Source organism: Pogoniulus pusillus, chromosome 22 (genome assembly GCF_015220805.1).
Source record: "Pogoniulus pusillus isolate bPogPus1 chromosome 22, bPogPus1.pri, whole genome shotgun sequence".
Lineage (NCBI taxonomy): Eukaryota > Metazoa > Chordata > Aves > Piciformes > Lybiidae > Pogoniulus > Pogoniulus pusillus.
The window spans coordinates 5,663,110-5,688,821 of NC_087285.1; the positions used below are offsets into that span (position 1 = coordinate 5,663,110).

The 25,712-nt window shown below is 42.8% G+C and overlaps 1 long non-coding RNA gene across 3 annotated transcripts in view; it reads right to left on the minus strand.

The window, feature by feature from the left end:
- The window catches only part of LOC135185505 (uncharacterized), a 67,630-nt gene extending 42,698 nt beyond the window's left edge, over nucleotides 1–24,932 (minus strand). For 2 of the 3 annotated variants that reach the window (XR_010306519.1, XR_010306517.1), the window contains exon 1: nucleotides 24,768–24,932. This is a non-coding gene — a long non-coding RNA (uncharacterized LOC135185505). Of the gene's footprint in view, nucleotides 1–8,225; nucleotides 9,432–24,767 lie in introns of those variants that run through there. The other variant, XR_010306518.1, reaches the window with a different exon arrangement.
- Between the last annotated feature and the right edge of the window lie 780 nt (nucleotides 24,933–25,712).

The window sequence follows — 25,712 nt, forward strand, 5'->3', positions numbered from 1 at the left end:
ATGCTTCACACTGACCTCACCATGATTCTGCTGGAGTCAATTCATTTTCATTACTGTGAGAGGTGAGACAGGGCTGAATCTTCCAAAACATCTCACTCTAGGTGTTCAGAGAAGCCAGAGTAGGCTTTAAGTCTGGCATTTATGTGGCTAATGGAAATGGCTCTGCCAAATCTGACTCCTGAATGGCTAATAAACATTACTGTTGGGGGATAATCACTTGCAGCCTGGTGCTGTCCTCCAGCAGCAATAGGAGGCTCAGGAAAGCTTCTTACATCAGCAAAGAACTGCAGACAGCTGTGGGAGGATGGAAGGATGGAATCTCATATGCTTTTTTCTCATCTTGGCATAGGTTGCCCAAGTTGGTGGTAGATGCCCCATCCCTGGAACCGTCCCAGGTCAGTCTTGATGGGGCCCTGAGCAACTTACTCTAGTTGCATGTATCCCTGCCCTGTTGGACAAGATGACCTTTAGAGGTTCCTTCCAACCCAAACCATTCAATGACTTTATTCTATGATTAATGAGATTTAATTACCAGACACAAAAGTGGTTCACAGGATCTGTGGGTATATTTTTGAAAGAAGTAACAGTTCAGAAAACACAGGACAGATCCTTGAGCTGTCCCAAGAACCCAAATGGCTCCACTGAGCACAGTGATCTTCTTCAGCTTCTCCCCAAACTGAAATCATTTGCTTCCTGCAATTACCCAGAGATGCTTGCACTGAAAGTAGGACTTCTAACTCCTGAGATCCCTTCTCTTTCTTACTTCTCAATTAAAAGCAGTTTGACTTGCTTCAGAAATTGTTCAGTTACAGCATGGAGAAAGATGATTTCAGGAGCAGATGGAGCAGGAGGGGGGAAATAAACAGGAAGATCAGATAAATTCTTAAGAAACAAAGATTCTGTTCTCATACAAATTCCCTTTAATCAGAAAGGTTGAGAAGAGATCTGAACAGAAGATACTGTATCTGGAGAGCTACTCAACACATAATTACTTCTAAGTATAATAATTCTGAATCTTCCAGCAATTATATACATGTCTTTAAATATTCTCTTCCCCCCCCCCCCCCCCCCCCAACCTCGTTCCCCTTTCAGTATTTCCACTGATTTAATAAAGTGTAGCATAACCATTTGAATTTGGGAAGCATTTCAGCAACAAACAGAAGTTACTGGGAATTGAAAAAAAAAAAGAAATTTTTGATTGCTGACAGGTGTTTCTAAGAAGCTTTTACAAGTTTTGCTTGGTAGTTCTTCAAGCTGCTTCACAATTGTGTGTAATAGAGGCATTGCTGCTGCTGTTCTCAGTGGCTTACACATACGGCTGTGGATGTGCAAGGGGGAAGTGCGTGCCCACAAAATTGCATTTTTGCTTCTCAGATGAGAAGAGCTTCTGAATTTCTGGATGGAAACTGCATTAGTATTATCTTTAAACAACTGAGTCCTCCCCGTTTTGCTGTTTTCTCAGACACACCAAAAATAATAAAGGGAGACACTAATTGGGAGGGTGCTGGAAATCATGGCATACCTTTTGGTCTTTGGAAGCTAAGAATTAAATTACTGTAATTGGTAGTTTATTAACAGGAAAATTATGCTAAACAGCTTCATGTTGCTGTCAGGAATTATATGCAGTAAGCTATGAAGATGGGGCCCTTGGTGTAACATTTGCATTTTCTCATTTAGAAAGAACAATGATAATAGATGAGTGAAGCATGTACAAATTATAGACCAAAGAACATTTGCATGGCTGTAAAAAAGGCTATCTTGATACCAGAGTGATTAAGCCTGTTATTCATTAAGTTACAGTATAAACTAAGGGGGAAGGGGAAGTAGGGAACACGTTACCTTTATTCAGAGGCATATTGAAAATGAACTCCAGTCCAAACCACTTGAATTCCAAGCAGAACTGGATTATAATAAGCTCTGATTATCTTGCATTTATGATGCTGTTCTAGTATCAGGGTTTTGTTCCTGTCTTGGAGGAGGTCTGAAGATGCAGTGATGACAATCCCTGTTAACACAAATCTTAATTTCAGATGCCACCTCCCCAAACCATTTGCCTGTTCATGATACTTGTAAAGCAACAAGACCCATTAGGCCTGTTCAGCCTGGAGAAGAGAAGGCTCCAGAGAGACGTTAGAGCAGCCTTCCAGTACCTGAAGGGGGTACAAGAAAGATGGGGAAAGACATTTCACAAAGTCTATAAGAAAGATGGCAAAGGACTTTTTACAAGGGCTTTTAGTCATAAATTGCAGGGGAAGAGCTTTAAGCTGGAAAAGCAGGACAGATTTAGACTGGATATCAGGAAGAATTTTTTTCCAGTGAGGGTTATGAGAGACTGGAACAGGCTGCCCAGGGAGGTCATGGATGCCCCCTCACTGGAGGTGCTGAGGGCCAGGGTGGATGAGGCCTTGAGCAACCAGGGCTAGTGGAAGGTGTCCCTGTCCTGGGCAGGGAGGGTTGGAACTAGATGATCTCCAAGGCCCCTTCCAACTGAAATCATCCTGTGATTTTATGATCACAACACAGATATGACCAAAGCAGGAGACCTACGGAATTCTGCATCACTTGGCTGAGAAATGTGAGGGGTTTTGGATACTTCTCTCTATCAGCAATTTCCACAATCTGCCTTGATGTCTTAGCAGTTGACATTCTGCAAAGAAGGATGACTTTAAATATCACCAATACCTATAAGCGAGGGAGGGTAATAGCAAGACAGGAGAAAATTGGGTCGTTTGCATGCCCTGATGAAAACCAGCAGGGACAGCACACCAAGTGACATGGACTGCTTCCATGAAACCAGGACACAGTGTCCTGCTCTCCATTTGTACATAGTTGGCTTGTCTTCCAGGAATCTCTGAAGCACATAGAGTTCAAATAAGTTTTTGAGCAACTGCAAAATGTAACTGTTTTGAGGAGAAATTTCTTGGCTGAAGTGAAATGTCACTTGAGTTTGAAAAGCCCCTGGTGAAATGGCAGTTTCAGAAGTTAGCATTCTGCAGCACAGTCTGCAGGCAAGGCCCACACAAACCTGCCTCCTTGAATCATGGTTATTTATTTATGAAGAAAAATTTCTTTAAGGACATGGGGCTTGTAAAAGGGTGGGAAAGGTGAAGCTACACAGCAGAAGAGAAGATGCAGTAGGAAAACTCCACAACTATCACAGGGTTATAGTCTCAGACATTTGCCTAACCTTTTGAAGCCTTTCAAAATACATTGCATGAAGAGGATGATGTCCAGTTTAAAAGACCATTCCCACCTTTTTCTGTCTTTAACTCAAACAGTTGTTGGCTAATACCTAAACTGTTTCTCCTTCAGTGCAAATTTGTTGCCTCTCGACACGAGGGAAAACAAATCATACCCATCATTTCATACTGCCCCAGACACCCAGCAGCATCCTGGGCTGCAGCAGCAACAGTGTGGCCAGCAGCACCAAAGCAGGAATTGTGCCCCGCTCCCTACTCAGCACTGATGAGGCTGCACCTTGACTACTGCATTCAGTTCTGGGGCCCTCACTCAAAATAGGACATTGAAGTGCTGCAGCATGTCCAGAAAAGGATAATGAAGCTGATGAAGTGCCTGGAGAGCATATTCTCTGAGAGTCAGCTGAGGGAACTGGGGTTGTTTAACCTAGAGAAAATTAGTCTCAGAGGAGTCCTTATATGACTCTTCACAACTCCCTTAAAGGACGTTGAAGCCACATCAGGGGTGATCTCTTCTCCCTAGTAACAAGTGCTAGGACAAAAGCAAATGGCCTCAAGTTGTGCCAGAGGAGGTTTAGGTTGGACTTGAGGAGCAATTTCTTCCTCAAACGGGTTGTGAAGGCCTGAAACAGGCTGCCCAGGGCATCAGTGGAATCCCCATCCCTGGAGAAATTGAAAACTTATGGAGATGTGGTGCTCAGGGATATGGTTCATTGGTGACCTGGCAGTGCCAGATTAATAGTTGGGTTTGATGATATGAAAGGTCTCTTTCAACTAAAACTCTGATTTTTGCAGTGACCTTTTGCAGTCTCAAAGACAATTTGTATCCTGGCATTCTGTCTTTTCATTTAAGCAATGCCAGTTGAGACCTCCACACCAGTGGAACTGGTGACTGGTGTCCATAGGAGCAAGAACAGTTTTTAAATACTGCTTCTCAGAAAAATTCTGTTCTGGCTTAATATCAGCTATTTGGTGCGTTTCTACAACAGCAGAACTGAAATACAAATACCTGTTGTAAGCTGGAGGAAGGGCTGCTAGAAAGACCTATTTCCATGCTGTGCTGTGGTTTCAGGGCTGGGAGCTGAAGCTGGCTGTGTTCTGAGGCCACTCAGCAGAGCAGCTGCAGGGTACCCTCACCACACAGCTACAGCAGAGTGAATTATTTACGGTGGAAAAGGCATTCAATGAATTTGGCCTCATTCTTCCCTAGTGGAATATCTTCCTGTGCTGTATCCTCAAAAAGAAGTCACTTCTCAAATAGCTTTTGTAACTGAGTGACTAGTACTGCCTCAGCCCCTTTGCTCCTTGCTGCCCATTTTAGGCTGGGCAGTTGGTCTGATTGTGGATCACATCTCCTTCCACTGTCAGTATCAATGTGCCTCACCTTTGTGGCCAACAACCTGCACGTAACGAAGTAGAGCTCACTTTCCTTGCATAATTAGTTTTAAATCCAATACCGACATCTTAATTAGGCCTGACCCCGGGAGTATTTGACTTAACATCATTTGCCAGCTCCAAAATATGGTTTCATATATGCTGCAAATAAGTACCTTCCTAGCAGCTGTAGGCTCTATGCAACTGATTTCAGTGCCATTCTCCTTTGCAGCCAGAGCAGATATTCATGGGATCCTGTAAGCCAAATATCCTTGATTGGAGCTTCATGCACACCCTTGTACTCTCACTGCATCCCTACTTTGGGAGCAAAGCTGTGGTTACACTCATTAGATATATTAGATATTAGGAAAATACTCTTTCCTGAAAGAGTGGTCAGGCATTGAAACAATCTGCCCAGGAAGGTGGTGGAGTCACCATCCCTGAAGGTGTTAAAAAACGGTGTAGACATGGCACCTCGGGACATGGTTTAATGGCCATGGTGGTGTTGGGTTAATGGTTGGACCTGATGGTCTTAGAGGCCTTTTCCATTCTTAATGATTCTAGGATTCTAAGATAACCTACTTAAACACAGATGACTAGCAGCATGTCACTCATCCTGGACTCACCACCTCATTACATTCCCAGCAGATATCCCGGGGAAGATCTCCCAGCCGGGTCTGAGCACCCTGCAGCCACTACTAACCAAGCTGAGCGACCTCAAAGCTCAGCAGGATCTGTCTGCAAGGACTTCAGTCACACATTTATCTCTAGAAAAGACACCAAAAGCAGCAGCTGGGGAGCAGTTGAGATCATAGGCTGTGTGGACCACATAAAACATCCCCACATTTATAGACATGAAACATTTCATCAGGGAGCCACTGAGCGGGTTTGTGAGCAGGGCTGTATCGCTGAGCGGCAGGCAGGAGCTGTTCCCTGAAGCACAAGCACAGAATTTGACTCTGAGAAAAGCAGCCCATACATTATGCAAAGAATTTACTGTTTGGGGATTTTTCTCCTTCCTTTTTTTTTCTTTTTCTTTTCTTGAAATACTGCATGATAGGAAGAATGAAACATGTGTCAGATGTTAGCCACCGCACTTAAAGCACTACTGGAAGCAATGCAGATAGCACAGCAAGGAAAAGGATATGAAAGAGGAATAGACTGGCATCTATATTTTACAGTTTAAAAGAGAGAAAAAAAAAATCAGCTTTTTAATGCACTTTGTTTCATTTTGCAGACCTGAATCCAACCTATAATCAGATTATATATTATACTTATATAGGATAAATAGTGCAGTGGATAGGACGTAATGGATATATATAGTATAATGTAATATCCTCATTTGTGAAGCTAAGGCACATAAAAAACCAAAACCAAGCTTAGCACTCAAAAAAAAACCACCTCCCTGGATTGCTTTGGGAACATTAGCATTCAGCCCAGGGAGCAGACACAAACAGCAGCATGGCTCCTGCTTCCCCTGTGCTCTGGGGAGGCTGAGGAAGAAACTTGCCTTCACCTTCTTGCTGGAGTTAATTTGTTTTTCCACTCTCTAGCAGCTGGGAATCAGGTCCCAACCCTCGTGTTGCTCAGTCACTCCCCAGCCGAGGAACTGACTCATTCTGCTGTTTCATCTCACCCTGAAACTCATCCTCTTCCCCCAAATTCCTCCCTATTATTGAGCTGGTAATAAACTCACCTCACTAACCTTCTCTGAAGCAGCAGTGGTAATTTAACAGTGACTGAATTATGGGCAAACACTCCCCCTGTTAGAGGCTGTGGGAGAACTGACATTAGTTTCAACAGGTATTTAGTTGCCATTTCACTCCCGTGGAAATTCCTCCATTTCCTTAATGCCCTGAATTATCAGGGAATGCAGGGGCTGCGCTTCATTTTTATCTGATGCCTTCTCCCTTGACCCCATCTTGTAATGCTTTGTAGCAAAGGCAATGCTGTATGAGAGGGGCTCCATAACCACCTTCAACGGGGAAAAACATTTCTATGCCTGGATGAGAAGAGTGCATAAGTGAAATTAAGCCAAAAAGTAGCCCAAATGTCAAGTGTAGCAGCCAAAGGGGTGAAACCATCACCCATTTACTAGACTAAAAATGAAGATAAAAGGCTTGTTCATTACATTACTGAAACAATTGATTGAACACCTTCCACTTGCCCAAGTCTTTGATTTCCCTTCATTAATTAACATCAAAGCTATTACAAGGCTGAGCTACACAGAGACACAAACACATTCACTACTTGCACGTACACACAAGTACAATTTTAGTCACTATGACATTTACTGGCCATTTCTGCATTAGAAAATCTGCAATAAATCATATTTTGATTAACTTTACATTAGAACACGATGATACAAGATCCTGGAAATGTTCTATGAAGCCTGCTAGTCTCCAGCTAGGACACCCAAAGCTAGCACAAGACTCATCTTCTAAAAGAACTGACCTTGCTACCAGTGTGATAGTGGATTAACTCCAATAGCACACTGGGGCTCTGCCCATCCCTGTTCTCCTTCAGTTTACACCAGTCCCATCCTGAGCTCTACCAGCCAGAGAACTGGGTAATTCCCATTGCTGATTCTATTTTGCCCTGCTGGCAGCTTTCCAAGCTGATGCTGGGTTGTCACAGACCATAGCAGATGAATGCTACCTCACTGAAAGGCAAATCTCCTGTTGACTTAAGGAAGAGGAGGATCAGGACCCATGACTTTTCATTTTATGTTTAATGTTTACACACTTCTCTTGTTAAAGTTACATTATTTGTGCATGTATTAGCCCTGAGGCAGGCTGTGTAATTAGTTTCTGTCAATAATAGTAGCTGACAAGCCTGGTCTGGTCCACTCTGCTTTGGTCTTAGTGTTTCATGTATACACAAACATCCTCTGTCAGACAAGAGCAAAAAAAAGAGTTGGCTCACTCAGAAACTCTTCTAATGTATCCAGTCACACCTCTGCACCAAGTCACAGCTTGGGTTTACACAGGCTTGGAAAGCAAAGGGAGAAACAATAAAGCTAGATAAAAATGCTTATACAGTCTGTCCAGGGAAATGATAGAGTCACCATTCCTGGAGATGTTCAAAAACCATGTAGATGTGGCACTCCAGGACAGGGTTTAGTGAGCATGGGTGGTGTTTGGTTGATGGCTGCACTTGATGATTTTTGAGGTCTTTTCCAAGCAAAACAATTCTATGATTCACCCCACATTAGAGAAAGAAAAACTCTCTTCAGCTCTTAGGACATAAAAACAGGCCAGAAACAGGCTTGTGCAGCACACACACACCCCCCTCAGAAAAACAAAACACTGGAAAAAGTGAAAATTGGAGCAAATCTCCAAAGTAGCAGCAGGACATGGCACTTTGGGACACGTTTTAATAGCCATGGTGGTGTTGGGTTGATGGCTTGACTCCACTTGTTGATGGTGAAGGTCTTTTCCAGTTTTAATGATTCTGTTTGAATCCTTCTCACTGATGCTGAGTGGTGCACTGCCTTTGCAGAAGGAGCCTCTCTGCAGTGACTTTGCCAGTAGATTGCAGGGGCTTGCCACCAGCTCAGCCCCAGCTAGCCATGCTGTCTCAGGTTTGATTTGTGACACTGATCAGCCAAGGCTATGGAAATGTGGAATTTTTAAAAACACACTGGAACCATAAAAAATTTAACCACGTCCTTAATTTTTACACAGTGTCAGCGCAGGAGATTTAAAAAGCAATAAACAAACTTGTTACTGCGATGGAATCGAAGAGGAATCATAAACTCACTAAAGTTACAGAGCTAAAATATGGTGTGGAGAATGGACAATGGCAACATTTATTCAATAAAACTCATTTATATGTAAAAGATTGAATAAAAATATATACTATTATGCAGGCACAACAAATTAAGGAAGAGAAAGAAAAATATGGTCTGTGTACAAGATGCTTTATATTATGCACGCAAACATCATAGCTGAGGTGTTAACCATGGCTGCAATCAGGCTCTAAACTGCCAGAGAGGTGATGGGAATTGTGACATGAGCCATATATAGGGTGACATCTTCATAGCTCTCTGCAATAAGCCAACTGCCAGAGCTACTGCTTGTTGACTATTTGTCTCTTTCTCTTGAGATGGAAACCCAGGGCTCCATCTGTTTATGAAATCTAACCATACAAAGGCATTTCCTTCAAGGAGGATGGAATATTAATCCTAATGGCTGGGTCAGATTTCAGCCTGGGTAATTGCTTTCTGCTAAGACATGATTAAACTTTTAGTTTTAATTTAAAGATGCTCCTTTACATTGTGTTGGCTGGGTTGTGTGTAGATACTCTCTACTTTCAATCTCCTCTAAGGGGATCGGTATTTTAACATGTTACTTGTGTGCTGCTAAGGTTTATCTCAGCTACTAAAATTACAGAGACTTTATTTATTAGAAGTCACCTTGGTCATCATTTGGCCCTACTATTTGTAATATCCACAAATAATCTGTGGATGTCACACTGATGCAGACCAATAGGTAAAAAGATGCTACAGGGTTTTCTACTCAAATATGTCCCCCCATGTTGATACCAGGGCTTGGATCAGAGTAACAGCACTGCAACAAGTGTTTGAGAAGCATCCATGCAGGTTTGGCACTGTGTTAACTAACTACTATGTAGCAGTCAATCAATTAACTCAAGGTGAAAAAACAGTGAGGAAGAGTCCACAGCTAAGAGTAAACAATCTGGGCTGGACTTCCTGAGAAGAAAGTGAAATTCCATTTGCAGGGCTGTCAGAGGGGTTTAAACAATCACTCTGGAGAAGAGTTTTCTTTTTTCCCTTTGTTTTTCTTTCTTTTCTCCAGGCTGAGGGTTTACATAGATCTTCTCATTGATCCGAAGTGGCTAGGGGCAGAAAAAAGCCAATGTTGGCTGCATTATTCTGTCTCACATCCACTGCAGCTTAATGCAAAGAGAAATGCCACCTGCACCCCAGAATGGATCTGTGCCTTGGAAAGTGGGATTCAAGCTAGGCACTCCAAATCTGAAAGGCAAATGCTTCCAAAACCAGTGAAGGGAGAGATGCCGAACTGGTACTAGCCCATGTGCTCCTAGAGGCAGATGCTCTAGGTGATGCTCATGTGCATCAACTGAGGAACAGCCACACTCACGCATAAACGGATTTGGAGTCTGAATGCTATTTTCCCGATGCCTCTATTTTTCATTCTGCAAAGACATTCATTTCCTCTCCCCATCCAGACTTCTATTCCATTATTTGACAGAAAAATTAAAAATAAAGATCCACATTACATAAGGCACCCTGGAAGGCTGGGGCAGACAGCCCATGGGTGAGCCAGCAGTGAAGCATACTGAGGGGATCTTGGGATCTTGCATAAAATGTTTAGTTCTCTGCTTGTAAAGTCTCTGGCAGCAGCAGCTGAGGGAGCTGCACTTGTCCAGTTACATTTAGAAAATGCCTCAAAACCAGAACATTATTTTATTTTAGCAAACAATCTCTCCTTTCTCCCTCCAGCCTTCCCTCCAATGAGCAAGAGAGGCCTTCTCCAGGATGGTGGAACTGAATTTGCCTTTGTGGCAGGAGTTCAAAAGAGGTTGTAGCCAAGTGGGGGTTGGTCTCTTCTCCCAGGCAACCAGCAACACAAGAAGTCTCAAGTAGTGCTGGGGAAGGCCTAGGCTGGATGCTAGGAGGAAGTTCTTGACAGAGAGAGTGATTGGCATTGAAGTAGGCTGCCCAAGGAGGTGGTGGAGTTGCTGTCCCTGGAGGTGCTGAAGCAAAACCTGGCTGAGGCACTTAGTGCCATGGTCTGGTTGATTGGCTAGGGCTGGGTGCTAGGTTGGACTGGATGATTTTGGAGGTCTCTTCCAACCTGCTTGATTCTATGATTCTGCGTTCGAGGAGCATTCACCTGCTGTTTTCCAGCTCCCACCATATTCCAGCAACAGAGACAATATTTTTGCAAGAGAGCATCCCAAACCCCCACTGATGATAGGTGGTACCCAATCTCCCCTTGAAAGAGAGGTTCAAGGCTACTTCCTTCTGCTCTTCAAATTCAGTGGGAGCTGGAACAAGAAGAGCCGTTTATAAATCTCTCCCTGCTGGTTCCCTACCCTGAGGTTATCTGGTTTTCCTTTCTCTGGCTCTGCATACAAGTAACACAAAGTACATCAGGGTAGCCCATACAGTGTCATTTCTGTAATTAAAGCTCCTGACACAGACTTTCCTATTTAACCTGCTGCATTGGAACTGCTCTCTGTTCTTCCTTTAATGTACCTGCTGATCTTTCAAAGATCTTGGTTGTGTCTCAAAAGCCAGCTGGAGGTGGACTCTTCAAACAAAGTAAAAGAAAAAAATCGACATGGAGAAAGTTAACTAAACTTTAACTCAAAGAAAAGTTTCCTCTTAGGTTTGGAACAAATATTGAGACCTGCTTTATTACAAAGCTGCTCTGCCATATTGCCAGGGGCTTATTTCTGGCTTAACATATATACAGTTAATCTCTTGGCCAAAAAGTTGAAACCTGGGAAAAAAAGAGAAAAATGGTGATCATAAATGTCATATTAAATCAGAAGGTAAGTTGCAAGGCAGAAGATGGGATTTTTTTTTTTTGGCCTGTATCTTTGTTTAATCACAGCAACTGCATTCATGCTGTAGACTGCAACACAATGGAGCCATCAGTGTTCAAACGGCAGCCACTAAAAATATCAGCCCAACCAGATCAAGGGACACTTCAGGAGAAAAGTAAATTCAGATGAAATGAAATCTATAGTAGGCTTTGCCTGCTGAGTACTCACATGGGCAAGGAAAAAAAGACAAAAAATTGACTTTCTGGCTCCAGCCTACAGAAATGCCATGGCACAAACGAGCTGGGAAATTTCAGCCTGAATTACGATACAAACACATCCCGGTGCTGATGTGTTTGCAGATGCTGCTGTAATACTGCAACATCTCTTTTATGAGCAAAGGCCTTGAAACCTCTGGCTGCTTAGTTTGGGAAAGAGAAGACTAAGAGAGGATCCTATCAATGTTCATAAATGCCTGAAGGATGTGTGTCAAGAAGAAGGGCTCAGGCTCTTTTCAGTAGCATCTTTATTGATGATCTGGACCAGGGGATTGAGTCCAACATCAGTAAGTTTGCAGATGACACCAAGCCAGGAGCAGGTGTGGATGTGTTGGAAGGTAGGAGAGCCCTGCAGAGGGACCTTGACAGACTGGATGGGTGGGCAGAGGCCAGTGGGATGAGATTTAACAAGGCCAAGTGCAGGGTTCTACACTTTGGCCACAACAACCCCAAGCAGCGCTACAGGCTGGGGACAGAGTGGCTGGAGAGCAGCCAGGAAGAAAAGGACCTGGGGATACTGGTAGAGAATAGCTGAACATGAGCCATCAGTGTGCTCAGGTGGCCAGGAGAGCCGATGGCATCCTGGTCTGGATGAAGAACAATGTGGCCAGCAGGACAACGGAGGTTATTTTTCCTGTACTCAACACTGCTCAGGCCACACCTCAAGTACTGTGTCCAGTTCTGGGCTCCTCAATTCAAGAAAGTTGTTGAGGTGCTGGAACGTGTCCAGAGGAGGGCGACAAAGCTGGTGAGAAGTCTGGAGCACAGCCCTGTGAGGAGAGGCTGAGGGAGCTGGGGGTGTGCAGCCTGCAGCAGAGGAGGCTCAGGGGTGACCTCATCACTGTCTACAACTACCTGAAGGGAGGCTGTAGCCAGGTGGGGTTGGTCTCTTCTCCCAGGCAACCAGCAACAGAACAAGGGGACACAGTGTCAAGTTATGCCAGGGGAGGTCTAGGCTGGATGTTAGGAGGAAGTTGTTGTCAGAGAGAATGATTTGCATTGGAATGGGCTGCTCAGGGAAGCGGTGGAGTCGCTGTCTCTGGAGGTGTTCAAGAAAAGCCTGGATTGAGGCACTTAGTGCCATGGTCCGGTTGATTGGACAGGGTGGTTTTAGGCAAGACCCAGGAGGTTCAGGTCTCTGAGAGCAGGTCTCTGCTGGAAATGGTCTGTCTCAATGTCACATTTAATGGCATAAATCTCTAAATTCTTGGCAAGCCTTGAGATAGAAGACAGAAGAAACAGAACAACCCAAAATAATTTCTGCAAGCAGAAGCAGCATCTGATAGCTACATGATAAGAAAACCCTTGATCTCTGGTCTTGTTGATAAAAATTACATTTCTCCAAGCTGCACACATTCCATTCATGTAGCTTTAGACAAACAATGAGCACTATGGGTTGGTTTGCTTTTGCATGTAAAGCAATGAGTAAACTCTTGGGCACTAATTCTGGGATCTATAGGTTGGTTTTCATAGCTGTATTTGCTTCCACATGTAGAATAATGAATAAATTATTGGGCACTAATTCTGGGAACTATGGGTTGGTTTTCATAACTGTATTTGCTTTCACATGTAGAGTAATGAATAAACTCTTGGGCACTAATTCTGGGAACTACAGGTCGGTTTTCATAACTGTATTTGCTTTCACATGTAGAGTAATGAATAAACTCTCAGGCACTAATTCTGGGAACAGGAGACTGCCTTATGAGATTAGCTGCAGCTCAATAGTCAGGGGACGAAGGAAATAAAAGGATTCACATTACGAATTTTATAATGACTTACTGCTCACTTATCTGAAAAATAGTTGGAGTCATAATTAGCCAGCCTTTTCAGTGCTTTAAGGTGCAGAGATTTCTATCTGCTGCACACCTTAAAATTTGCATTTTAATGGGCTAAAGATGTATATCAGTAATAGCACCAACGGATGCTCGCTTATCATTAGTAATAATACGATACATAGCTTAGGAGACAAACCTATCCACAGTGCAGCAGGCTTGATCAATAAAGAGCAAACACTGACCAAAGCAAGTCAAATCTAAATGTCACTGCACTGACATGCCCCTGAGTAACAACATCCAGACTGCAAGTTGAGGTCAAAAACGTATTAATGCCATGAACACATGGGTGGTTCAGCTGGTTGTGGTAAATACAGGGTTTGTTTTCACTTGTCCAGCACTATGGGGAAAAGTGCAGTACAAAATCATAGAATTGTTCCAGTTGGAAAAGATCTTTAAGGTAATCAAGTCCAACCATCAGCTCAACACAACAGTGGCCATTAAATTATCTCCCAAAGTGCCAAGTGTACAGGTTTCTTGAACACCTCCAGGGATGGTGACTCCAACTCTCTGGGCAGCCTGTTGCAATGCCTGACCACTCTTGCAGGAAAATTCACTTTTCCTAATATCCAAACTAAACCTCCTTAATGATTCTATGATTCTCCAGAGGTGAGCTACCTTTGCTAGAGAAATTAATAACAACTCACAACATTATGAACAGCCAATGTCCTTAATACTTAGGCAAAACCCAGCATTGCAAAAACAGAATAATTTATAGAGCTTTATGTGTGCCATCCTGATTCCAGTTTATTTCAGACCTGTCAAAGCAGCTTCTTCCAGCTGGGCATTGACTCAAGGAAGCAAAGGTGGCCACAGATGAAGGATGTGAAATGCTTCAGCAATAGGTGATTGAGCCCCTCTGACATACAAAGGGTTTCATCTCCAGATGATATAATCCCCTGACAAAAAGAATTAGAGAAAATGACATATTTTTCTCTTTAAGCATCTAAAGAAATACTTAGCTTTGGGAAGACTGGATTAAACATGGATTAATTTGACTGCTGAAACTGGCGCTTCCATGGCTGGAGGGAACTGGGAGCAGCTTCCTTCTGCTGTGTTTTCAGAAATAACTTTCCATTTTAGCTCTGCTTAATTTTGTATCCAAATGGTGAGACTGGGAAGGGAGACCCAAGCTGCCTTCTGCCTTCCTAAACCTTGGAAAATTATGGTGTTAGCATCTGGCATGATCTGGAACAAAGGCAAAACTGCAGCTAAGGAGTAAACTTATAGGAAGATAGAAGTGAAAACAGAGAGCTATTTGCACAAAAATTCAAGTATTCCTCATGAGTGAAGTCTCTGGAGAAAATCCAAGCTGCATCTCATAATTTTAGTGAAGGTCTGCAGTAAATGTTTGTAGATCAAGGGCACATAATTCAGCAGCAGAAGGATCAGATAAAATTGCTAAAGCCTTTCACAAGCTCTTCTCTTTCACCAGGTGTAAATGGTATTTGAACCATCCAGCACTTTGAGGGGGCTTTACAACGTCATTTTAGAGACAGCTAAAATTGCTCCAAAGAGAACTACAGAAACACAGTCTGACTTGGGGCTTTGTTTTCCAGCCAGATGTGATCAAAGATTCATTTCATAAAATTATTTCAAGGTCTTGGAAATGAGTTTTTCATTTGTGTTATAACAAAAAAAACAAGACACTTCAAGAGGGGGAGGAGGAACAGAGGCAGAAAAGGGGGAAATAAGCACACTGTCACCTGGTGACTACAGCACTTGAAGGAGGTCTTGGTTCAAGCACTGTGATTCACAAAGCACCCATCCCCTGTCACTGCAAGAAATCTTTGCTCTTAAAATAACTACAGAGGTGGGACACAGTCTGTAGGACTCATATCAAATCACAGAATCATTAAGACTGGAAAAGACTTCCAAGATATCAAGTCCAATAGTTAACATTATCATGTCCACTAAACCATGCCCCAGGGTGCCATGTCTATCTGGTTTTTGAATACTTTCAGGGATGGTGACTTCACCACCTCCCTGGGCAGCCTATTCCAATGCCTGACCACTCCTTCAGTAAATACATTTTTGCTAATATCCAATCTAAACTTCTCCTATTGCAACTTGAGGCCATTTTCTCCTGTCCTATTGCTAGTTGGTGGATACTTTATCAGAAATTGTCCATTTAATCATGTTAATCAAAAGATATACCACTTCTTCTCATCAACAATTACCAGCTTCTCAGAATATTCCCAAAAGGGAGCTTGGATGTCTTTTATTGACAACTCCAAGGCCATATGTTACTTGATGCTAGTCGTTAGGATAGATTTTCTTGCAAATACAGCTTCCTTGATTTAAAGTCCATTGACATTCTGCAACAATCTTCTATCTTTTATACTTAAGAAAGTCCTTTAGACTTGGAATTAAGTCCTGTTGACAGCAGTGCTGAACTCTGTCAACTGTGAAAGCAATGATATCATGCCTGAAAATGAAGTGTAGGTCTGGTGCTATGCTGACCAGGTATCTTCCAGTGCACTGAATTCCTTTATCTGCACTATACAGTAACTGCAAGGGAGTAATCCAAGAATCCCATGCTTCCAGCATGGTGAGTTCAGAAGGGACCTCTGCAGATCATCTAATACACTCCACCGTGAAAGCAGGGTCACCCACAGAAGCTTGCTCAGGATCACAATGGCCAAGTGAGTTTGGGACCTCTCCAGAGAAGTAGATGCCACAACCTCCAGGCCAGCCTGCTCCAGGGCTCCAGCATCCCCACAGCAAATGAGTTTCTCATCATGTTCAGATGGAACCTCTGGAATCCGGTTTGTGCCCCATGCCACTGTTGTCACTAACAAGAGTCTGGCCCCATCCTCTTCCCCCCACCCTTTCGCTCTTACTGAGCATTGAGAAGATCCTCTCTCAGGCTCCTCTTCTGCAGGCTAAACAGCCTCAGAGCCCTCAGCCTCAAACATCTCTACATGACTGTGGTATCAGTCTTATTGCTCAGGTACTTTTGAGGAGGGCAGCAGATTATGGGTGTGAGGAAATTCAGATTTCTCTGGGGACAAATACTTCAGAGGACACCTGGGGTTTGTTTTTCTCTGTGTTTGGGTTTGTCATGTGTTTGGCTTGTCTTGCTTTTGTTTTTTTTTTCTTTCAATTCTGCAAGTCTTAATACAAATACACTGAGTTTCTCCTCGGAAATTAATCTCTCTTCTTTTAAACTCTGGAGTTTTCATAGTTTTACTTAGAATCATAGAGTTATTTAGGTTGGAAAAGGCACTTAAGATCATTAAGTCCAACCATATGATAGCAGCAATGCATTTTACTTGATAGGGAAAAATCCATGCCAAATAATATAATCTATATTTACTATCTGGCAAAACTACATATTTGTTGTTTATTAATAATTGCTTTGAATCTGTTTTACCTTCTTTGCCTTGGAACTTTGCCTGTCTGGGGGCTGAAACCTCTTTGGTATGTTTTCATAACATTCTTTAAAGTTTCTCTGGTGTTTCATCTTAACAGAGGAAAATTAGCTAAATATAGCAATTTTATTTCAATAGTGTTTAAATGCATATTTAACAATTTAGACAGAATAATCTCCTCATTAGAGGGAATAAACAACAAACAAGCTCAAATTTAGATGGAATAAACTCATATATACTACATTTTTTGCCAGCTAGTATTTGTCCTCAATATGCATCATCATCCATAAATGAACTTAGAGGCAGTTCAGCCTCTAAGGAGGAGGTGGGTCAGAGATGCTACAGATTGGAGGAGACCTGGATGTCACATTGTCCTTCTTGGTTCTCTCATGTCCATCACCACCGATTATGAGAAGCTATTAGAATCAGTCAGAGTTGGAAGGGACCACAAGGATCATCTAGTTCCAACCCCCCTGCCATGGGCAGGGACACCCTACCCTAGATCAGGCTGGCTACAGCCTCATCCAGCCTGGCCTTAAACACCTCCAGGGATGGGGCCTCAACCACCTCCCTGGGCAACCCATTCCAGGCTCTCACCACTTCTGTGGTGAAGAACTTCCTCCTCACATCCAATCTGAATCTCCGCACCTCCAGCTTTGCTCCGTCCCCCCTGGTCCTGTCACTACCTGATATCCTAAAAAGTCCCTCCCCCTATTCATTAAATTCCTTCACTTCCACCATTGAGAGATCCTGGCTCTAAACCTAGAGTATCCTGTAGCCTCATTTCACACTAATCTTCAGAAATTAAAGGTGTTTCTCCCCCTTGTTTACTTGGGGGTAGAACACAAAAGGAGACTCTAAAGTGTCTCATGATCTACCAGGAGCAAAGAGATTGCACTGAAATTTAGGAGGACATTTTCAAAAAGACACAAATTCCAGTTCAGAGCATTGTCACAATCTGTACCTTTGAATACATCCCTCAGTGCTACAAGTCAGGCTCTAAAAGGAAATTCACCTCCTACCCAGTTGATCTGGTCTTTTGAGGACCTTCCAGCTCCCACCACTGTGACTGTAAATCAGGCTGGTGGTAGGAGCAGAGAAACCCCCTCCATCTACTTCTGTTGCCCAAAGAGATTGCATTTTAAAATGCTGGGTTATGAATTTTGAAGCCTGAAGCATATCTCAGAAGATAGAAAATCCAAGCCAAAAAAATCATCCATACTGCTGCTTTCCACCTTCCTAAGCTGCCTCTTTTTCTTCTTTTCTCCATTCTACCTTTGTGAGATTTCTGTTAGATTATCTCATCTCTCACAGCTTGGGTTTTCCTGGCCAGAATGGGACAACAGCCCAGGTCAGGCACCTGATGCCAGCCATCCACTGCAGAGACACAAGGTCTGGGCTCTTTGGAGCACCTCAAGTTCATAAATTATGTGTCAGTAAACAGGAGAAAACAATAAAAGCACACAAGTTCTAGAATCATAGAATCCTGGAATTGTTTTGGTTGAAAAGACCTCAGAACCATCCAGTCCAACCCTTTTCTAACTCTGCCAAGGCTGGTGCTAAACCATGTCTCCTCAGCACCACATCTCTGCCTTTTTGAAACACCTCCAGAGATGAGGATTCAACCACTGTCCTGAGAAGCCTATTGAGTCCTTAAATAGGCACAGCAAAAATAACTAGAGAAAGGAGGCATTTCAAATAAGTGTTCCACAGAGGCTGATCAGTTTAACTGCCCAGGTAAGACAAACAACTGATTACTCCATGAGTGTGGTGGAACACTGGAACAGGTTGTCCAGGGAAGTGGTGGAGGCCCAATCCTTGGCAACACCCTGATCTAGTTGGGGATGTCCCTGCTGACTGTGGGGGAATTGGACAAGGTAACCTTTAAAAGTACCTTCCAACCCAATGCATTCTATGATGCTATGCTAATGTTAAAGCATTAAATCACAGAAGCAGTCAGGGTTGGAAGGGACCACGAGGATCATCCAGTTCCAACCCCCCTGACATGGACAGGGACACCCCACCCCAGATCAGGCTGCCCACAGCCTCATCCAGCCTGGTCCTAAACATCTCCAGGGATGGGGCCTCAACCACCAAACTGGGCAACCCATTCCAGGCTCTCACCACTGCTGAACAACTTCCTCCTCATGTCCAGTCTGAACATACCTACCTCCATCTTTGCCCCAGACCACCTAGTCCTGTCACTCCCTGGTACCCTAAAAAGTCCCTCCCCAGCTCCCCTGTAGGCCCCCTTCAGATACTGGAAGGCCACAAGAAGGTCACGTTGGAGCTTCCTCTTCTCCAGATTGAACAGCCCCAACACTATTAGGATTATATCCTAATGAGATTAAATCATGATAACATGTAGAATCATAGGATGGTTCAGGCTACCACAGAAACAGGTAAAATTAGGGGATAGCAGGGCTTGGGGGTCTGAAATGGCACAATAGTAAATGGGAAGATGGTCACAAGTAGCCAACCCACCACTTGAATTAAATCTGCATCTTCTCGCCATTTGCCACAGTGAAATTCTCTAGATATGAGGCTGATCATGAATTTTAAAGGCAATTCCTCAGCTGTGATTAGTTTTTGTTGCCTCAGTTGTCTTGGTTGAAGATGTACATTCTAAAACTAAACACAAGTGTTTTGTTGTCTAGGAAAACTGTGGACTGCTTGGATTTAATTGCATCATTCTTAAGCAAAGCTTTGACTTGCACGCATCTTACCAAGAAAATTAAATGTTTTCATCATCCAGCCATACTGAATAGTTAAGACTGCCAGTGCCACTCATTAAACACACAGATGTTTTAAAGTTTGATTAGGGAACTGCAACAAACAGCCCAGATTTCATTAGCATGCGGAAAACAAGGTAGCAGAGTTGAACATACAAGAAGAGTTACCTAAGGGCTAAGAGGAACTCTGAAAAAATAAGAACTATGGGAAAAACCTGAAATACAAAACAATACAGTGCCAGACAAGGTTCCTTTTGCCTGGAATGAGTTTTCTCCCCAGTGCAAAGGAGAACAGTGCTACCTTCTTTCCTCATCATCCAACTCAGACAGAGAAAGCAGTCCTTATGCCTGCAAGTAAAGCCTCTAGACACACTTGCCAAACAAGATGTACTTTCCCCAAAAGACTAACATACAGCATGGTCCAGATGGGTGGTGGTTTGTTTGTTTATTTTTTTAACATAGAATTGTTTTGGTTGGAAAAGACCTTTAAAATAATCAAGTCCAACCCAGTACTGCTAGGTCACTGCTAAACCATATTCAACTCAGCTTTGAAAGCCATCTAGGGACTGGGACTCCACCATTGCCCTAGGCAGCCTCTTCCAGGCCCTGGCAATCCTTTTGTGGAAGAAGCTGTTCTTCATGTCCAACCTAAATTTTCTCTGGTGCAACTTGAGGCTGTTTCTTCTAGCCCTGTCACTCGCTACCTGGGAGAACAGTCCACCTGGTTCAAATCTACTTTCAGGAAATTGTAGAGACACAGAAGGTCTCCCTTCAGCCTTTTCTCCAAGCTGAACAACTCCAGTTCCCTCAGCTGCTCTTCACAAAACCTGTTTCTCCAGACCCTTCCTGAGCTTCATTGCTCTTCTTTGGACACATTCCAAATGTGTCCAAAACAATCTGTGAGGATCTACATGGATGTCATTGTCAAGATCTCAGCAAGCACCCAGTGCATGGGCAACCCTCAAGATGTTAAATGAGGAATTTCTTACTTGCAGCTCCCAACCTTTGGTGGTAGCAAAATCCACTGCATTCAGACCTGCCCCAGCATGGGGAGAGGGGCTCTTGGAACTGACACCTGTGGGCAGCCCAGCCTGACACAGGCAGAGAGTCTAGATCTCAACTCCTGTCTGTGACAAATGCTACTGTCCAGGATAAAAAAAAACAACGTTATCTCTGTCTGCCAATACTAAGAGCATCAGAAATAAAAATATCCTGACTCAGCTTCCCCCATCCACTCTCCAAAATTTACAAACTGCATCAAAAAATCATAAGACTGACTTAAAATATTCAGTTCTGGGTTATTTATCTTTGTGATTCAGAGGTGTCAATAATTATTTACATGGTCTGAAGCTATTCCCAGAAGTCAAGATGGATAAAAACTGTACTTTAAAGTGAGCGTGTCAGATCTTCTGAAGGCTTTTCAATTCCACAGCTTAGATGTACATAAACATACAAAACCTGAGATAATCACTCACTGTGAAATTTTTCTTCTGCCATAGGTGAACATCAGCATAAAACCTTCCTAAATCAAGACATTCCTTAAAATGATTCACTGTCTTGTATGAATGCTTACCAGGATTCAAAAGTGCACAGAATAAACCATGAAATAAACTACATGTGCACAAAACAATGCCATTGTTTTCCTGTCATTCAAATATTCCTTTTCTTTGCATATGGTGAAATTATAGGAAGCCAAACAGCAGAAAATTACTACTTTTCTGTCTTCCTAACCCCAAACCTGTGCACAACCCCCTAAGCAGTTTATATCACCAGAAGCTGAGTTATTGGATTGTGTTCTCTTAATACCACCTCTGACAAAAATGGAGACATCCATTCTGTTTTAGGAAAAGGAGAGCAGACTGATCAAACATGAGATGTGTGGTGGAAGCCATCCTATGGAGTGCAGTGTTCCCAGGGTACTCTCAAGTATCTCCCAAATTTGGAAAGAGATAGTCTACTTTGAGACTTCTACCACTGTGAAGAGCTTTAACCTAAACCCTGCAAAGAAAGCAGGAGACATTTGAATGTCTTTCTGTTAGTCTTTGAGACCTTGATTACAACCATCTTTCCTCTTTTAATCAGGTGTGTCCTTGACCAGAAGAATCTACAAAATTCATGAGGATCCAACTGTCAGATCCTTTCATGGCTTCTTCCATCATGCAATACCCGTAAAACTCTCTGTCAGTTCACTGACTTACCACCAAAACACTACAGAATTCAGACGCAGGGTCCCAATATACAGATTTAATAATTCCTTTAATTAATATTTCACTGTTAGGCATTTCAGAGAATCAACCACAAAAATGTGGCGACCAATCACAGAAGTCTTTGGGTTGAAAGTGACACATAAAGGCCATCTAGTCCAAAACTTTATTAGGAAAAAAAAGAACCACAACGCCAAAACCATCAAAAAACCCAAACCAGACAAACCTCAATCACACAGAGACAAAAACCCCAACAAGCCACCCAAAAACCCAACCCAAACAAAGTCCAAAGAACGAAAACACATACACAAAACCAAACAGAGAATCGAAGACTGCCTCTAAGCTTTCATCATTGGGAAAATGCCTAAATTCTCTACTTCAGACTTTCCAAAGTGATGCAACAGAATTAGATGTAAACATTTTCTCCTTCAAGATTTAACCTAAACTGCTTTTCTTTCCAAAAAAATGCAGTTATTTTTCAGTACTTCCTAGGAAGTACTGAAATTAAGGAAATTAAGTCAGCATTCTAAGTTTTCCATTGACAAAATAGCAATGACATCCCATGTGCTGTGGTCCAGACCCTTGTTAGGGCTGGCTGAGAAGCACCACTGCTCACTGGAAATAACCAGACTCTCTGCTGCTTTTCAGTGCCTCACAGGTTTGTATTTCCTGCAGCAGTGGGGAATGTGTCCAGAAAGGTTACATGGGGCCAGGATGATTGGGAGTTTTTTTTTTTCTCTATTACTGTTACTATGAGAAAGAGAAAAAGAAAAGAATATTCACACAATTATTGAGGTTGGAAAATACCTTTAAAATTGTTTAACCATTAACCCAGCACTGTCAGGTCACCACTAAACCAGGCCACTCAGCATCACATCTCCACAGCTTTGAAATCCCTCCAGGGATGGACTACCTGTTACAGGGTTTTGGGGAAGAGGTAAGTGGAAGCAAGAGATGAAAACCTCACCTGACTTTCAAATGTCTGTCTATACATGTCTCTAAACATAAGACCTTTGCTGTCCTTAGTCCATTCACATGAGCACTTGAAAAGAAGGAGTGAGATGCAAAGAAAGAGGAGGTAAATTGTAGAATTGTTCCAGCTGGAAAACACTTCTAAGGTCATCAAGTCCAACACTGACCTAACACCACCATGGACACTAAACAAATATATGGGCATGTGTAATGGTGCTTTATAAACATGGGTTTTTTTTTGTTAAGAGTGTTGCACCTGAAGCAACTCTTTCTACAGAATTAAGCAGTTGAAGGTACAAGTCCTGCTCAAGCCCAGCTAACACTATGCCAGCATGAGGGGATAATCCAATAGCTGCAGCTTTCAGCACTGAAGTCATCAAATCATAAAACACACTGACTTGGAAGGCATCCCTAAAGGCCATTTAGTCCAACCCTCCTGCAGTCAGCAGAGACATCCCCTACTAGACCAGGGTGCTCACAGCTCCATCAAGCCTGACCTTGAATGCCTCCAGGAACAGAGCCTTCTCCACCTCTCTTGCCAATCTATTCCAGTATCTTACCATCTTCATAGTACAGAACTTCTTCCTAACGTCCAGTCTAAGTACCCATTTGCCAGTTGTGACAAAGACTGTGGAAAACAAGTGATTCTTAGGAAGGGGAAAACACCTACTGAACCACTTAATACAACAGCTCTGGGGAACAGGGAACAAACTGCAATTTGAGTTAATCACCACTGGTTCTTCAGTGAAATAAGGACGTTGTGCTACATCTGGAGTCCACTCGGACTTTCACTCTGAAGTATTTTTGCCTTACTGTGTCCTACTGGCATAAACCAACTCCCTCCTCCACTGATTTTATGAGGGTCTTTAAGTACACATAACACTCAACATAACTGCATAGGAAGATGTGCACATTAAAAATAACACATGCCAAAAAATAACATGTGCCAATGTGTCTTAAGGTATGTGATTAATGGCTTTATTTTACCTGCCCTAAAAAGAACAGAAATTCAGTTAAAAGAGCTAGAAAACCCAAGTTCACATTCCTTGGGAGTTTTCTTGGGCTCAAATCCAAAATAAACTAGTGAACAAACAAGCTGGAGAAAATTCTGCAAAACACACTCTGTGCTACTTGGGTCGAACCAGGAGAAATCAGTGACCTGGGAATTACAGTGACGCAGTTTGGTACTTCTTCACGACACACATTCACTTCAAAGTTAACTGCTGAAGTGCTCAAGGGACTTTTCAACCCCAGATTCCAGTGGAAGTTACAGCCCAGCTTTTAAATCATATTAAACCCCACAAATTACACATTATAAATACAACATTTCTAACACCTAATTTAGAGCAAGTCCCAAATGGGATGGAGATGACATTGCTCAGGCCAAATGGAGAAGGCCCCTGGGGTCTGCTCTGAATTACCTCTCTGACTTACATATTGACTTTGGAGCAAGTTGCACCCTCCTTAAACAGCCACATCAAAAGTTAATCTGAGTAAGGCACACAAAAGTCACTTAAGTGCTACATACCAACTGCCTGAACTCATGTTCCAGAACTTAAAATCCCCTCTTTGATGAGTATTGTGTCACCTGGAACACCTACCACTTAGCTATAACATTTATTTCCTCCAAAGGTGTAGTAAGAGTCTTACTAACAGCAATAAAACATTTTTACACCAGACAAGTCTGAACTATTTATTCTCTACCCAAAATATTTACAACTAAGAGTCTCCATCCTTACTGCATTAGCTCTTCTAGCAATCACTTATCTCAGCGCTCATCCAGCTCTAAGACTCTCTTGGCATACACATGGCAAAAGGTCAGGGTCAGACAGTTATGCAGCTACAATAAAAGGTCTTTTAACATGTAAGATGGAACCATTCTGCATCAATTCAACTGTCCATGAGCCATCTCCAAAGCTTCAACCTACCACACCTCAGCAAATCAGCACACATCAAACAAGTCTAGAAATTTCAGCTCATATATGCATCAGGAGCAGGATCAGCTGGCTCCCTACTCAGTACAATGAGGTCTTTGCCAGGATTTGCATGAGTCTGGTAAAACCCTCCATTAGACAAGGAACATACAAGATACAGCCATGAAGGAGGCCTCAGCACAGTGCTCCTGCCTCCACACCAAGGCAGAAATTAATAAGCACAGCATTATCTGCTCTACCCATGACCCCCAAAGGAAGCTCCTTTCCAGCTCCAACGCCAGTCCCTGCTTTTCTGTAGCATTGGATTTGTGTATAAAATCCCCCAGGACTCACCTTAACTCCTTCAGCTCCAGAAACTGCTCCGCTCCCCATGCATCCCAGCACAGTATACTATAATTCTCCAACAACCTACTCCAGCCTTAAAGTCACAGCGGCCTTCTTTTCTCTCAACACCTTCTACAAAGAAGTTCAGATCCCATACAAGTCCCTGAGACCACTTGTAGCCTCCCACCCCTGCAGCTCCCCTTTTAGCAAGGAAGTAATTTCTTCTCACTACTCATATCCCTGATGACCTCCCCAGCAGCAGCTGTCTCAAGCCTCTTCATCCATCAGCTGCTCCACCAGCTGAGTGCCCATCAAGCCAGAGCAGAGAGAGGGACCCAGTTATTAATTAAAAGGACAATTGAAAAGCATATATTTAATTAATTATTTAAAGAAAGGAAAACTTGAGTAACTCTTGTGGTTGGAAGAGCTTCAGGGGATTTAGTGTGTTTTCTGGGTCCAGTAAGATTCCTGAACTTTCATACAGCAAACATATACAGAGCAGTTTCAAAGTTTAGAAGAGTTGGTTGAGTCCTTGCTCTATTTATTTATATTTATTTAGCCAAAAATAAAAGAGAGAAAGACAACCCCCCAGACACTCACCACAAACATTAATTGTGGTGGAAAGTATGTGTTTTGCAGCTTTTGGAAGTCATTTCACACCAATCATCAGTCCTACTTGTTAAGAAACCATTTGAGCAAGAGGATCTTTTTAAAGGAACCCCAAAAGTGTGTGTTTGCACTGGATTTATTTACAGTAGGCACTCTGGAAGCTTGGATGAGCACCCCAGGTTGAACTGAAGGAGACTGTGGAAGAGTCTTTCAGAATCATTGTTTCATTAAGACACGGGAACAAATCATTTAAAACTAACAGCATAATGTCTGTGTTACTGTATCAGGGAAACAGGAGTCGTAGTGTATGTCAGTACTTGAATTATTCAGGTATCTGGAATGCAT